This window comes from Chrysochloris asiatica, unplaced genomic scaffold (genome assembly GCF_000296735.1).
Source record: "Chrysochloris asiatica unplaced genomic scaffold, ChrAsi1.0 scaffold00041, whole genome shotgun sequence".
In the NCBI taxonomy this organism is placed as follows: Eukaryota; Metazoa; Chordata; class Mammalia; order Afrosoricida; family Chrysochloridae; genus Chrysochloris; species Chrysochloris asiatica.
This window is the reverse complement of record NW_006408559.1, coordinates 4,999,292-5,016,668: the sequence shown is the minus strand read 5'-3', so window position 1 is coordinate 5,016,668 and position 17,377 is coordinate 4,999,292. Positions and strand designations below refer to the sequence as shown.

At 41.9% G+C, this 17,377-nt stretch overlaps 1 pseudogene; it reads left to right on the top strand.

Annotated features, from left to right (window-relative positions):
- The first annotated feature begins 11,635 nt into the window (after window positions 1-11,635).
- On the top strand, window positions 11,636-12,082 carry LOC102819864 (annotated as a pseudogene).
- Window positions 12,083-17,377: the final 5,295 nt, after the last annotated feature.

The following is a 17,377-nucleotide window of genomic DNA, read 5'->3' as shown; positions in this document are numbered from 1 at the left end:
TGAGAAAGCTCTGATGATGTCTCAAGATACCAGAAGAGGAAGAACTTAAGCCTCCAACATAAGAGGGGCTGCTCTTACCACCTTCCACCCATTCCACACCATAGTACAACCTTGGGCTGGCCATTATCCCAACTTCCAAGTTCCCCAACCACTCCTCTTTTAAGCTTCCTTCAACTCTACTGTTAACAGAAGGGTCAGATATCTGAGCCCACTCACTTCTCTACAGGAGAAAGAGGAGATAATCTGCTTCCATAAAACCCTTAATAACTTCACAAAAGCGAGGTTAAAGTCATTCCAAAACCTGTTCTTTGGGAAAGCCTCCAATCCTCTTCCCTTCTTTTTCCAATACTTTTATCACCATCTCCAATCATTGTGTTTTCCCTCTTTCCCATTATTCACAACAAAACCAAGATTGTATTACATCTAGAAAGCTATGATCTATGAGGGTAAGTAAAAATACTTTCATTAGTAGAGTTCCAGTTCATAGATGCACATACAAACAAAATGGCTTAGCACACGATCAGTGGGTGGCTGCAGATAATTTCTCTCAGTTCATACTCTTGTCTTCATCTCCTTAGGGAACCTTCCAAAAAAGAAAACAAGGTCCAATTCAAACAGTGGCTTCCCAGGGGATCTGCTGGGTCAGTTCAATTTAAGCAGAGAGGTCATTTCAGAAAGTTATGATGACTGTTTGGAGGGAATCCAAAGGGAGAATCTTGATAGATTTTCTTGAAGGACATAGAGCAATCCCAGGGGTGTAATATAAAGAAGTTTAAAGAAAATGGAGACCTGAACTGGTGAGAAAAGGACCAGCAAAGGTGTGCCGAGGACTTGTTTTCCATCACAACAAAGCACTTGTTCATTCTTTGAGAGTAAGAAGGGCTGTCCTACAAGAAATTCGTTGAGAAACCTTGCCTTTTCCACCCTTCAGCTCTGATTTGCCCTTCAGACTTCTTTTTGGTCTCAAAAATCCAAAAAATCATTTTAAAGGAACATGATTTGAGTCCCTCAAGGATACAAATACTGCTGTTTTGATGTGATGCCACTCGAAGAGCATAGACTTTTTCAGGGAAGGGTTAGAGAGATGGGAACACCACCTTCAGAAGTGTACAGACCTAGAAAGCAAATGTGTAGATCAACAATGGCTTCACATTTTGATACTTTTATTTAACAAAGGTTTCTGTGGTTTTGTAACAATCCTTTTTACCCTCATATGTGAGATAAGTAAAGAACAGGAAATACCTCATCTCCAAGATCCGGATATTGATGAAGGTTAGATATTGATGAGGGTTGGATATTGATGAGGGTTGGATGTGCCAACCAGCTCTGTGGTGTATCAAATCCACAGGTAACTTCTCAAGAAGGACGTGTTTCTATTTCATTGTCCTCAACAGTACTTCTTGAATTTTCTATCTGCCCCACAGAACTAGCACTTTATCCTGATGGCTATAGACTCTAATTACTTGTACTGTATTGCTCAGCACTGTATTTTAGAAGAATCAATGCTGACATGTACATGATAATTTTATCCCCTAACCATTTCATTCTTTTATCTTCTGTCTTCTCACCTCAGTAGTAGACAGGTTTTATATGCCCAGCATTTTGTCCGAAGCTCTAGACCATAAGATTCATTCTCAGAGAAGATCATGAACGAAACCAAACCAATCTTGAAGACATGGTTTTCTGAATGGTTTTCGTCTTCCATATCTTCTGAATTTTTTTTAAAAGAGTCTTTTATGAAAATGTAGTGCTGACAAAAGACTTGGAGGAAACAGAGAATTTAAGTGCTGGAAAGGATTGGAACTTTGGCGTAGTGCCTCGTGACAGAAGGTTGTCACCTTCCAGGCCACAAAGAACATCCTCCAAGAGATGATTTTATAAAGTTAACTGATGTATTTACATCACATATATTCAAGATCTCACTCAAGTCTCAGAATCCTGCTTATTGTCTAGATATCATGATTATACATACCCATTTTACAGATGATTATGGTGGTGGTGGTGGTAGTGGTAGAGCATGGCGTCGGTTCTGACTCATAACAACCCTGCACAGGGTTTCCGAGGCTGTAAATCTTTACAGGAGCAGAAAGCCTCATCTTTTTCCTGCAGAACCGCTGGTAGTTTCGAACTACTGACCTTGAGATTCGCAGTCCAACTTGTAACCACTACACTACCATAGCTCCTTACAGATGAGTATAATGAGGCTAAAAGAAATAATGTCTCAGGTCACACAATGGCAAGAGAAACATCTGTGATGTGGACCCCAGGTTCTCAGATCCCAAAGCTCTTCACAATTATGCTAGATTACAACACACTAGAGAAAGACACACGCATACACTCACTCTTTAACTGATGGAGCAACTGGTCATTAATTAATTGAATCAATTGATAATCATCATAGTGTTGGAGATGCAAAAGGGAATGGGTTGTGGCAGGAATAAGTAGATATTGAACAGGGATTTATCACAAAGATTTAGGGGTTGCCATTCTGATGTGGTGCTGCAGGATATAGCACTGGACAGCAAGGTCTGTTCTAACCACAAGGTCGGCAGTTCAAACCCACCAGCTGCTCCTTGGAAACCCTATACAAGGTCCCTATGAGTTGAAACCGACTCAATGGCACTTAATAACAACAATTCATAGAGATGGGACACTTGGCAGGTTTCCTGGGGTGAGGGGTGATGCCAATAGTTAGAGCAGGATCTGAGTATGAATTTCCAAGGCCGTACTTAGACCTCAAACGAATTTACCATCTGTGTGCCTCCGTCTCCTCATCTATGAAATGGAGGCAATCTGTGAGAAGGATGTAACTACTACATGTCATTGTATGTGTACAGTGTGGTAAAGCATGGTAAGCATTGGGCTGCTAATGGCAAGGTCGGCAGTTTGAATATACCAGCTGCTCAGTCTGCTTCCTTAAAGAATTTGTTTGTTTGTTTGTGTGGGTTATATCTTTATATCTATTTAGTCCCTCTGGAATTAACATTGAGACATCTTAACAGTATTAAGTCATTAAAACGACTAATAAACCCATTGTATTTACACATAAACAACGTGAGAAATAATTATCTCCCCAAAGCAAAATAGAAGTGTGGCAGGCATTATTTTACATTTTTCAATTGATTTTAATATCTGTTTAATAGGAGACAGCTTGATTTTCATAGCTGTTGTGATGTAACGTGTCAGACAGCCTTTAGAAAATGATATTTGTGAAAGATGAGAGTAAGAGATGTAAATAATATTAGTATTATTATGAAAATAGTTTCGTGGATTCCCTGTAAAAATGTTGAAGACCTTCCCTTCAAGTTTCCCTGGATCTCTCTTTGAGAATGATTGTCTTGAATTATTCTCTGTTAGATATGGTGCAAGGTGCTCTGGTAGCGTAATGGTTATGAGTTGGGCTTCTAATCTCAAGGTCTGCAGTTCAAAACTACCAGGGGTTCTGTGGGGGAAAAGATAAGGCTTTCTGTTCTGGTAAAGATTTTCAGCCTTGGAAACCAGATTGCTAGGAATTAGAACTGACTCCATGGCACATAACCACCACCACCACCACCACCAGACATGGTGCCTATGTTGAGACTTGGTTTCAGAAACTAATATGCCTGCAGTGACTTGTTCAAATCTCACATCCAAAGGAGACATCGGATCCCTTTATTACTTTGTGCATATTGACTTTGATTGAGGCTGTGGTCATGGCAATGTGATGTCTTAAGGTTTTCTATTTTTTGTTAAACTTTTCGTTGTGAAATTGAGTGAAGATTTACAGAGCAAATCAACATTTTTCCATTCAACAAATCGTATGCTTTGCTTTGTTACAATAACTGCACTCCTCTTTATGTACCCCTGTCAGTTGATGGTGTTTACTTGTATTCCCTTTAACTCTTGCATTCCTCCTTGTGCCTCTGGATACCTTCATCTTTCCTCTGCCAACCTTCCTCTTGTTGTATATTGCCTGCCCTGTCACCCATGATAACCCTCTAGCCCACGAGCAATCCACACACACGCACCATTTCTTTTATTAAGAAAACCTTTTCTTACAGTTTTACAACAGTAGTCTTATATAATTTTTGTCCTTTTGTGATTGACTCATTTGACCCCCAGCGAGATGGATTGGCAAAGTGGCAGCATCAATGGGCTTGAGCATGGCAACAATAGAGAGGTTGGCCCAGGATTGGGCAGTGTTTCGCTCTGCTGTGCATAACTTATGATTCGGTACCAACTCGATGGCACCTAACAATAACAATAAAAAATTTTTATATACTAGGAGTCCTGGTGTGGTGCTGAGGGATAATGCACTGGACTGCCATTTAAACTGCAAGGTCGGCGGTTCAAATTCACCAGCTACTCCTCAGAAACCCTATACAGGGTCGTAATGAGTCAACCTGACTTGACAGCACTTAAAAGCAGCAACATTTTACTCAGCATAATGTCCTCCAGATTCCTCCATGTTGTGAAGTGTTTTGCAGATTCATCATTCTTCTTCAGTGTTGCGTAGTATTCCAATGTGTGTGTCCATCTGCAGTCAGTGTAATTATCAACACATATGAACTGAGTGCTGTCCTTTTGCTATGTGATTTTTTTTTTTTTTGCAGTATTACCAGTGTCTTTTTCTTTCTACATAAATTTCTGCATTGAGTTCATTTTGTTTGTACATTTTCTTTTCATTTTCTTCATTGCTGTTTTCATGTTTACTAAATCTTTCTGCAAAGCTGTTTGAACTGCAAGGTTGGTGGTTCGAGCTCACCAGCTGCTCCTTGGAAACCCTATACAGGGTCGCTGTGGGTCAGCACTGACTTGACGGTGCACAATAACAACAAATCTTTCTGGTTTTCCTTTTTTTTTAATTTTGAAATGAAGGTATACTAATTTTCTTTGATATTATCCCTCAGTTTATTACTTTTTTTCCCTGTTTAAAAATAGTCTGTTTTTATCTTGAAATCTGTTTGACTTCCTTGTCACTTTGGAAGCTTTGTATCTACACTAGTTCCTCTTTTTACTTTGTAGTTAACTTCCTTATACATGGATATCTCTGGTTCTCTATTTTAAGTCTTGTAGGTTTGTTTTGGTGTGGCGCTGTAGAATGAGCACTCAACTGCAAGGTTAGTTTGATCTGCAAGGTCAGTGGTTCAAACTCCCCAGCGGCTCCTCAGAAACCCTATACAGTGTCACAATGAGTTGGAACTGACTCAACAGTACCTAACAACTACAGGTTTACTTTACATTAGCGACTTCTCTATCTGGGTTGGGTTCTACGTGGTGCTTTTATGTAGATTAATCTCAAGTCATTGTCTGCTGTTCTTGGTTCTCAGTCTGGCAGCTTTGTGGGTTCTGTAGATCTGGTGTCAAGCCTGCCTGCATCCAGCCACCAAAGTGACACAGCCGGCCCATGCTTCACACTGGTGTGGCTCCCAAGTATGTAACTCCAAACTCCCAGAGAGCAGGGTCTGTATTGGGGGACAGATGAGAGAAAGTATGGGGGAGAAAGACTTATCACTTGTGTGAGTCTCCTGTGCCAGGCCACCTTCTGTTGTCTAAAGCTGCTCACAAAGGTTCAAGATGACCATGCCGTGTCTGGCCGTCCCTCTCTCGCCATTCACACTCAGCTGCTCCTCCCAGCAAGCACTCAGTCCTCCTCCCTAACCTCTCCTCTGAAGTTCAAGGTCAAAGGATTTTCAGCTGTGTCTGCTTCATTTGATTGCTCACATCTTTGTTGTCCTAGTGTCCTGGTGTGACACTGTTGGAGGAGCATTGAAATGCTAACCACAAGGTCAGTAATTCAAACCTACCAGCCACTCCTTGGAAACCCTATACAAAGTTGCTATGGGTCTGTGTAGTGTGTCTGTCTAGTATGGCATCTTGCAGAAGTCCTAGCCCTTTAGTATGGGATGAAAGGCAGCGATTTTCAACAGTGCTTCACCAGTTTGTTATGGGAAACATATTCCCATGGAAGCCATGGCTGGAGTGGAGCAGGGAAGGCATATTGATTTTCCCTCCTCCTTAGAAAGAAGCTTAGGATCAGATTCCTCAATGAGGAGTCAGCCTCAATCTGAAGTCTTGGACATGCATTGATTTGCTACCTGAAGAGAGGCTTTGTCAAGGGACATGGCCCAAAACAAGGGAAAGAGTAGGTGCCCTCATGCCTCTCCACCACACCCCAGTAGAGACCACAGTGTCCTGGCTCTGTAACTTCTCAAAACGAAGGCCTCCCTCATGGAATCCCACTGCACATCTCCCATCTGGTATTTGGAGAGAGAGCCTTGCAGCTCCCATTGTCTCTGCAGTGTCACTTCCTTGTAACTCTCTTCTATACAGGATCCCGGCAGCTGAGGACCAGCTCCCAGCATCAGTTCCCAAACAGTCATGATGACCTCCCCTCCCCACAAGAGCCCAGCAGGGCCTGCTGTAGATTGCCGCCCATTGCTGGCAACCTGAGCGGCCTTCCGAGGCCTGAGTGAGAGCCAGTCCACGTTGGAGAACAGAGCAGACTACAGTGAGTTATGAGGCTGTAATTCCATCAAGGGCTTCTAAGGAGATCATAAACTCACTGTCTAAGTCTCTCCAGCCCCTGGCCCCTTTTCTTCCTGGGGTGATTTATGAGCCTATAATTCTGAGGCGGGACTGCTTCTTATTTCACATAATCCAAATATTTTTCATGAAGAAACATCATTCCTTCTCTTGGTTCTCAGCTTCCTCCCTTGGAGCTAAAGAACAGCCACTCTTGTGACTCAGGGTGAACTCCTGGGCGTAGCTAACAACCATCTTGTTTGCTGCTTTGAGCAAGAAGGGAGACATGTACTGTGAGGTGGCCTGTGAAGACCCAAGTTCCACCTGATGCTGGGGGCGGGGTACAGGTCTCTGTGGGGTCCCTGCAGATGTGACCACCACGACTTCACAAAGCTTTGATTTCTGAGGTTTTCAGTTCTCCAACCTTTGCTGAGTCCCTCCCTTGTGGCCTTTGCTGCACAGTCTCTTTTTGGTAGTATGTTTTCACCCTTCAATCCCTTCAAATACTAACAAATTTGTGTGTGACTGCTCCTACCATCACCACATCCCCTCCTGGACCACCACACCACCCATACACAGCTAGAATGTTCATTGGAACACACATGGACTTGGAACATACATAGAATGTCCATGGCAACACATGTGGACTGGAACGGGTTAAGAGTTTTAGGGATGTTGGGATGGAGGGAATCAATAGACAAGCATGTGGGAAGGACATTAATTTTAGGGGAGCCAAAAGGCAGACTTTTATGGATTGTATTGGGTTCCGGAGAAAATATTGACATTGTCAAAGACTTCATTCAATACTCACGGAAACAGCAGTCAAGAAATCAGACGACATATTGCATTAGGCAGACCTGCTGCACAAGACCTTTTTTTAAAGTGTTGAAGAGCAAAGATGTCAGCTTGAGGACTAAGGTGCACCTGACCCAAGCCACGGTATTTTCAATAACCTCATATGCATGCAAGAGCTGGACAGTGAATAAAGAAGACTGTAGAAGAATTGATGCTTTTGAGTTATGGTGTTGGAGGAGAATATTGAAAGTGCCATGGGCAGCCAAAAGAACCAACAGATCTGTGTTGGAAGAAGTGCAGCCAGAGTGCTCCTTGGAGGCCAAGATGGCCAAACTTCATCTCTCATATTTTGGACATTTTGTCAGGAGGGACCAGTCGCTAGAGAAGGACATCATGTTTGGTAAGGTGGAGGGTCAGAGAGAAAGAGGAAGACCCCCCAACGAGATGGATTGGCCAAGTGGCAGCATCAACGGACTCAAGCGTGGCAACAATAGTGAGGTTGGCCCAGGATCGGGCAGTGTTTCATTCTGCTGTGCATAAGGTCACTATGAGTTGGTGCTGACTCAATGGCACCTAACAACAATTGTGTTTCCAAAAATGTGTATTTTGAAGTCTTAACCCGGTCCCCGTGAATGTGACCTTGTTTGGAAAGACTCTTTGAAGATGTCAGCAGTTAAATTAGCATGAAGTCATACTGGAGTGGAATGGGTTCTAACCCCATCTAAGTGGTGTCCTACAAAAGAGACACAAGAGAGACAGAACAAGGACAGCCATGTGAAAAGGAATCTATAGGCCACGGAACTCCTGGGGTCACCAGAAACTAGGATAGACACTCTGGAAACAATATGTCCAGCAAAGACATTGGTTTGGCCTTCTAACCTCGAAAACTTTGAGATAATACATTTCTGCTCCTATAAGCCAGCCAGTTTGCAATACTTTATTACCGAAGTCTTAAAAAACTAATAGTCTTTGTTCCTGTGTAGGTTTCCTAATGGGATTCGACTTTCTGGTTATATTCATGGTTTTATCATTTTTTTTCTCCCGTTAGAATATAAACTTCATGAAGGCAGAGAGCTTGGTTTGGTCTCTACTCGATCTTCAGTACATGGAATAATGCATGTCATTGAGGACGTGCTCCAGAAATGATCACTGGATGAAGAAGAAAGAAAGGGAGAATGGGAGGGTCTGAAGGGGTGGGTGAGAGATGGAGGATGGTAGACTAGAAGGGGGACAGAGGGAGTGAAGGAAGGAAGAATGGAAGAATGGAAAGAGAGAAGAAAAGGAATGAGCAAATGGAGAAACTTGGGAGGCAGTTGAGTAGATGACAGAGAAAGAGAGACCTGCCCAGGTATGTCCTAGCCCCAGGCTTCAGCAAGAAGGGCAGTGGCTCAGAAAGGAACTTTCCACATCTCTCCTTGTAAGGTCATCTAGCCTTGGATGGAGGCCCCTAGTCAGGAGGTTGTGTGGTGGGGAAAGGAGGTGAGTCCTCTAGAGCTGAGACAGAACACTTGGGTGATAAATCACCCTTCCATCTATGTTAAAGGCCTTTGAGTCACCTTATTTCAGTGTCTTCCCTGGGCAATTGCAATGGTGATGCCCATCACTGGGGCCCTAGGGTCTTTGTCCATGGGGTGGAGGTGTCAACTAATGACTCCAGTCATTACTTCCCAGCCCATATCCTATCTGGGGCCCAGCACCCACCTTTCCTGCCTCCTTTTCCACCACCTTGCTGACTTCTGCCTGTGCCTGACTTTTCCCTTGAAGGTCTGCTCATGTTCTCTTCAGCGGTGGCTGGTAACTATGGAAACCACAATTAGACTGGTTTGCTCAATGTCTCTAAAAATTACCAAGTGCAAGCAGCATCAGCCCTGGCTGATAAGAAACCCTTAACAGAGTGCTTCTCTCCTCTGAGGGTTCTCTGGCGACCCACCTTCTGTAAGACCAAATACCAGCCTCCCAGACTACCTGTGATGAAAATCAGTTTCTTTCTCTCTCTTTTTTAAATTTCTAATTCATGACAGGCCAATAATTTTATAAAACAAAATGAAAACAAATTAGATAAATGAAAATAAAACAAAACAAGAAAATATATATATACACAACATACAGGCTCCGATTCTATAATGTTAAATAGCATCATTTGGAATATGGGCAGACTGCAGAGCAAGGCTCATATGCAAGTTCAAGTTGAAGCTGAAGAAAATGAAAACAAATCCATGAGAGCCAAAGTACAACCTACAGTGTATCCTACCTTAATTTAAAGACCATTTCAAGAAGAGACTCAATGCATTGAACACTAATAATGACTGAAGAAAAGATGAACTGTGGGATGGCATCATACATAAAAAAGGTAAAGAGTCATGAAAAAGACAGGAAAGAAAGAAAAGACCAAAATGGATGTCAAAAGAGACTCTGAAACTTGCTCTCGAACAGAGTACCTAAAATGAATGAAAAAAAGTAAGTGAAAGAGCTGAACAGAAGATTTCAAAGGGCAACTCGAGAAGACAAAATCAAGTATCATAACAAAATGTGTATTGTTCAATCTGAAATAACTGAAGAAAAACTTCAATCCTTGAGTTGCAATATGAAAGGAGGATTCTACGGGAAAACATTGAGCAACAGAGGAAGCATCATAAGAAGATGGAAGTAATAGAGAGTCATTGGACCACAAAACAACTGGTCGACGTTCAATCACTTCAGGAGAGTAGCATATATGATCAAGAACCGATAGTAATGAAGGAAGAAGTCTAGCTGCACAGAAGGCACTAACTAAAACCAAGGCTCCAGGAATTGATGGAATATAAATTGAAATGTCTCAACAAGAATTCAATTCTGGAAGTACTCACGCATTCATGCCAAGAAATTTGGAAGACAGTCACCAGTCCAACTGACATCCATATTTATGTCCATTCCAAAGAAAGGTAATCCAATAGGATGTGGAAACTGTAGAACAATATCATTAATATCACATGCAAGTAAAAATTATGCTGAAGATAATTCAAAAGCAATTGCATTAGTACCTTAACAGTGAACTGCCAGAAATTCAAGTCAAATTCAGAAGAGGACATGGAATGAGGTGTATCACCTCTTACATTGGGTGAATCTCAGCTGAAAGAACAGAATACTAGAGAGATGTCTACCTGTGTTTTATTGATTATGCAAAGGCAATCAACTTTATGGACCATAACAAATTATGAGTAACGTTTGCAAAGAATGGGAATTTCAAAACACTTAATTATGTCCATGCAGAACCTTTACATTTAAGGGGACTTCCAAAAGTCTATGGAAGAATTATATTAACTTTTAACTCCATTTTCTCATGAACCTTTTGAAGCCCCGTCTTAGACCAAGAGTTAGTTGTTGTTCAAATAAAACAAGGGGATACTGCATGGTTTAAAATGAGAAAAGGTGTGCATCCAGGATATATCCTTTCACCAAATTTATTCAATATGTATGCTGGGCAAGTAATCTGAGATGTTGGACTATATGAAGAAGAGCAAGGCATGGGGAAGACACATTCACAATGTGTAATATGCAGATGACAAAAACCTTGTTTGCTGAAAGGAAAAAAGACTTAAAACTCTTCTTGATGAAAATCAAAGACCACAGCTTTTATTTTAACGTAAAGAAAACCAAAATCTCCATAGATGGGCCAATAACGAACATCATGAGAAATGGGGAAAAGATTGAAATTGTCAGAATTTCATTTTACTTGAGTCCTCAATCAATGCCTATGGGGCATCTGTTATGAAATCAAATAATATTCCATTAGGCAAGTCTACTGCAAAAGACTTCTTTAAAGTGCTAAAAAGCAAAGAGGTGACTTGGATGACTGAGATGTGCTGACTCAGACCATGGCAGCATTTTCACTCTCCTCATGGTCATAGGAAAGCTGGACAATGAATAAAGAAGACAGAAGAATAATGGATGCATGTATGGTGTTAGCAAAGAATATTACATTTAACATGGACTCCCAAAATGAACAAATCTATCTTTGAGGAAATATAGCCAGAATGTTCTTTAGAAGCAGAGACTTTGGATATGTTATCAGGAAGGACTAATTCCTGGAGATTAGCATCAGACATGACAAAGTAGACAGAGGACCATCAAGGAAGTAGATTGGCACCGTGGCTGCAACAATGGGTTCCCACACAACGATTGTGAGGATGGTGCAGGACCAGACAGTGTTGCGTTCCATTGCATATGGTAGCCGTGAGTCAGAACTGACTAGATGGCACCTAACAACAACACATTTAAAAGACATGCAATACTCTCTCAGATACAGATCAGCGGTTCTTCCGCCGGAAGACTATACACCGTCATAGTTGTTGCCACCATGTCTCTAGTGATCCCCAAGCAGTTCCAACACATTTTGCAAACACTCAACACTAACATCTATGGGAGGTGGAAAATAGCGTTTGCCATCACTGCCATTAGGGTGTGGGACGAAGACATGCTTCTGTGAGGTTGAAGAAAGTAGACATGATGCTCACCAGTAGAACAAGAGAGCTCACTGTGGACGAGGTGGTAGCATGTCATCACCATTGTGCAGAATCCAGCCCAGTACAACATTCCTGACTGGTTCCTGAACAGACAGAAAGACATGAAGGATGGCAAACAGTCAGGTCCTGGCCAATGGTCAGTGAAGACCTGGAATGGCTGAACAACTTCAGGCCCACAGAGGGCTGCACAATGGTGTCTTTATGTTCAGGGCCAGCACACCAAGACCACAAGCCCCCATGGCCACTGTGGTTGTGTCCAAGAACTATGCCTTGTCTATTAATGTTGTTGTTAAGTACTGTGGAGTCGGTTCCGACTCATAGTGACCCTGCACAGGGTTTCCGAGGATGTAAATCTTTACAGGAGCAGAACGCCTCATCTTTCTCCCGCGGAACTGCTGGTAGTTTCGAACTGCCGACCTTGAGGTTAGCAGCCCGAATCGTAACCACTACGCTACCAGAGCTTCTTAATAAGTCACTGATAAAAAAAAAAAAAAAACATACCTATCAGAGTTTCTCAACATTTGTTTTCAATTCTGTAGCATCATGGATCAGTATAAAATGGTTTTGGACAGGCTCTAGTGAGTCAGCTACACAGTACTGGACCAAAACCCCAGGAATTGGGTTGAGAGTACCATCCAGAATCTTGCTCCAACCCTGAGGACTCTGACTGGGCTGGACTGTACCCAAGAAGGCCCTCGTGGTGGGGGTGGGGGTTCTCTGTGGATCCCTGACAAGCTATAGAAATACCTGAACTTAATTTTTAGTGTGTGTGAAGGAGGCAGTGTGGAGGGGCCTTGTCGTGCCCTAGAAGGCTCTCCAACAGCAGGAATCTAGTCCTTGTCCATCAGTCACAAGAGGGTTGATCATTCTCTCTGGACCTGGGTTTGGGGTTCAGAGAACCTGAACTGTAGGAGTCACTTGGAGAAGATCTGTCTGGGTTTGCTCTGCCCTTTCGTCTACCTGATAACCTCACTATTTTCCCCATGCCTTCCACTAGGTCAAAGCTTGCTCTTTGCATGACCTGGATGAACCATTGTCATTTTCATTTGGCCTGACCTCTGAGCACCCTCCAGTTAAGAAAACTGAGTGACACTTTTGCCCGTTTGTCTCAGTTTCCTTTTGCCTCTGTAACAGAAATGCCATAAGTGGGTGGCTTTAAAGAATAGAAATTTATTTTCTTTAGGGTTCAAGAGGCTAAGCCTAAGTCAGGGTCTCAGTGTGTGAATCCTTTCCCTGTGTTTACTCCTGGGAACCCTCGCATGGCATCTGTCTTTCCCTATGAGTACTTGTTTCTGCGTCTACTCTTTTATTTGTAATTCAGAATTGATTAGGTTTAGGGTCCACCTTATACTTTGGATATATAGTCAGGAGGGACCAATCCCTGGAGAAGGATATCATGTTTGGTGAAGTGGATGGTTGGAGAAGAAGAGTAAGACCTTCAACAAGATGGACTGGCACAGTGGCCATAGAAATGCATTCAAATGTAGCAATGATTGTGAGGTCGGTGCAGTACCAGAGCAGTGTATCGTTCTGGTGTGCATGAGGTCACTATGAGTTAGTACCAACTTGATGGCACCTAACAACAACAACTACACTGGTATGATTGATTGCATTACATTCTGTTGCAATGTGAAAAGTATTTACGTTGCATTGTTGTTGTTGTTGTTGTTGTTAGGTGCCTATGAATAGGTTCTGACTCATGGCAACCCTGTATACAGTTTCCAAGGAGCGATTTGTGGGTTTGAACTATCAACCTTGTTGTTCAAACCAACATTGCAATCCAATGCTTTATCCCACAGTTACACAAGTATTAGGTGTTAGGATTCCAGCACACATTTTGTGGGGACAAAATTCAATCCATAACAACAGAAAAGCACACAATTCTTGAGTCCAGCTCTATGAATTGTGTTTATGTAAGAGATGCTTCTAAAAGATTCTGGAAAAAATCCATTGTCTTCCAATTCCACTTCTCCATCAACTTTTTAAAGATATTGTTTCATGAAGTTCCACATAGGAACCCCACTTCCACTCCTGAACAATCTACTATTCTGATTTCTGTCACCATAGGTCAGTTTTACATGAACTTCATGTAATTGGATTCAAACATAATGTTATTTTTCACAGCTGTGTTGTATTTCATTATGCAGCAAACATTCTTGTACAGCTCTTTCTGCATACAGATATTTAATTCCTTTTAGGTAAATATTTAGAGGTACGATTGCTGAGTATATGTTTAAGTTTTAATGGATATTGCCAAATGGTCTCCCAAGGTGATGGACCAAAATTATACTTCCATCAAAGCCTGTATGAGAACGGAGGCTGCAATGCTTGGTCTTACATTTTAGCCATTAAAGATGATGGGATTTGTCCAGGAGCTTTTTGTGTATGGTTAGTGGTATCTAATTGTGGTTAAGATGCATTTCTCTGATGTGTAATGGTGTTAAGAGCTTTTCCAGATAACAATTGGCTTTGTTGTTGCTAAGTGCTGTAGAGTCAGTTCCAATTCATAGCAACTCTGCTTAGAGCTTCTGAGACTTTATATATTTGTGGGAGCAGAAAGCTTCATCTTACACCTGAGAAGTGTCTGGTGGGCTAGAACTATTGATCTAATGGTTCATAATCTAGTGCTTATCCGATGGAGCCTCCATACTATTGGCGATTTAGATATCCTCTTTTGCCCTTTTAAAAGAAAAGGAGTCCTTTTTCAGGTGTAGTGTGAGTATGTTCTTCTTGCCCGTGGCTTGGATATTCACTTTCTAAATGATGCCTTTTGTGAAAAAGAAAGTCTGAAAGACGGTTGGAGCTCTATAATTTTAATACAATCCACTGTATCCATTAAAGGTTTCAGGTACTGCTTAAGAAAGAGGGTCAAAAATGAAGAGGAAGACCATTAGCTAAATGGATTGACCCAGTGGCTGCAACAATCCTTTCACCAAAACAATGATTTTGAGGCTAGTGCAAAACCTGGCAATGTTTTGTTCACTTGTACATAGGCTTGCTATGAGTCAGAACCAGCTCTACCATGCCTAACAAAAAGGTCCTTAAGACATTCTTTTATTCTTTCTTCTAGAAATTTTATTGTTTTAGTCTTTACATTTGAGTCTATGATCCACTCACCCCCCCCCCCAAATAGATGTTTGCATATGGTGTGAGGTAGAGGACAAAGTTTATTTTTCTCATATTGCTAAGTGCCATTGAGTCTGTTCCAACTCATAGCTACTCCATGTTCAATAGTAAGAAACACTGCCCTGCCCTGCCCTGCCCTGTATCAGCCTCACCATCGGTACTATGGTTGGGCTCAGAGTCGCAGCCTCTGTGTTACTCTAGCTCCCTGAAGGGCTTCCTCTTTTTTGTTGACCCTGTACTTTATCAAGCATGACATCCTTCCTCAGGGTCTGGTCAATTGCTCCAGTACTATGTATTGGAAAGCCCATCTCTTCCTTACTAAATTGCAGTGATGCCTTTGTTGTCAATCTTGTGAGTGTGGTGTGACCCGCCATTTCTGGATTACCGCTTCTGTTTCATTGATCGATCTATGTCTGTCTTGGCACCACACCACACTGGCTTAATAACCAGAGCCCTATGTTGTTGTTATTGTTGTTAAGTGTCATTGAGTCGCTTCTGACCTGTACCCACCCTGTATAGGGTTTCCAAGGAGCGGCTGGTGAGCTTGAACCGCTGACCTTGCAGTTCAAACAACTTTGCAGTCTGACACAATATCCACAGCGCCACAACAGAACTACCCTATGTTGTTGTTGTTAGGGTCCACTGAGTTGGTACCGACTCATAGCGACCTTATGCACAGCAGAATGAAACACTGCCCAATCCTGAGTCAACGTTACTACTGTTGCCACGCTTGAGTCCATTGATGCGGCCACTTGGCCAATCCATCTCATTGGGGGTCTTCCTCTTTTTCTCTGACCCTCCACCTTAACATGATGTCCTGCTCCAGCGACTGGTCCCTCCTGACAATATGTCCAAAGTATGAGAGACGTAGTTTAGCCATCTTGGCCTCCAAGGAGCACTCTGGCTGCACTTCTTCCAAAACGGATCTGTTGATTCTTTTGGCAGCCCATGGCACTTACAATATTCTCCTCCAACACCATAGCTCAAAAGCATCAATCTTTCTACAGTCTTCCTTATTCACTGTCCAGCTTTCATATGCATATGAGGTTATTGAAAATACCATGGCTTGGGTCAGGCGCACCTTAGTCCTCAAGCTGACATCTTTGCTCTTCAACACTTTAAAAAGGTCTTGTGCAGCACATTTGCCTAATGCAATACATCGTTTGATTTCTGCATTAGAATACTGCTGCTTCTGTGAGTGTTGATAGTTTATCCAAGAAGAATGAAGTCCTTGACAACCTCAATCTTTTCTGCGTTGATAAGAATGTTGTTTATTGGTCCGGGGAGGATTTTTGTTTTCTTTACACTGAGATGTAATCCATACTGAAGGCTGTGCTCTTTGATCTTCATCAGTAAATATTTTAAGTCCTCTTCACTTTCAGCAAGCAAGGTTGTATCAACTGCATATTGCAGGTTGTTAATGAGTCTTCCTCCAATCCTGATGCCACATTTTTCTTCCTAGAACCCAGCTTCTCGGATTATTTGTTCAACATACAGACTGAATAAGTATGGTGAAAGAAAACAATCTTGTCGCACACGTTTCTTACTTTTAAACCATTCAGTGTTACCACGTTCTGTTCGAACAACTGCCTCTTGGTCCATGTACAGACTCCTCATGAGCACAATTAACTGTTCCGGAAGACTCATACTTCACAATGTTGTCCATAGCTTGTCATGATCCACACAATCGAAAGCCTTTGGTAGTCAATAAAGCACAGGAAGTCTCAAAATCTTACAGGAAGTCTGAAACCCTAAAGGAAGTCTCAAAATCTTGTCTTCTTCAATTTCTCTCACTAGGGATTTAGCTTTCAGTGTAGAAGTTTTGCATGCATTTTAATGGCTTTATTCAGTTGTTTGATATTGTTTATGTTATTGTAAATAGCATTTACATTTTATTTCTTTAATTGTTTCTAGTATATAGAAATCAATTGATTTTCTCATATACTGACCTTGTATCTAGTTATCTCGCTAAATTAAATGTTTAATTGCAATACTTTGTGGATCCTTTTGAATTGTCTATGCACGTTGCCATGACATCTGTGAATGAAGACAGTTTTACACCTCCCTTTTTGCCTTGCTTTATTGAGATCGTTAGGACTTCCAGCACAAGGCTGGGCAGCAGTGGTTATCTTGTACATCATGGCCTCCATCTTAAATTTAAGGGCTCTCTCACCTTATGTTGATGTATTGTGATAGGCAAATCTGTGCCTGACCCAAGCCATGGTATTTTCAATAATCTCATACTCAAGTGAAAGTTGGACAGTGAATAAGGAAAGCCATGGAAAAAATGATGCATTTGAGTTGTGGTGTTGGAGGAGAATATTAAAAGTACCATGCATTGCCAAAAGAACCACCAAATCTGTGTTAGAAGACATAGACCAGAATGGAAGCCAGACTTTGTCTCTCATTTTATTTTTGTTTTTGTTGTTCTTGTTAGGTGCCATCGAGTC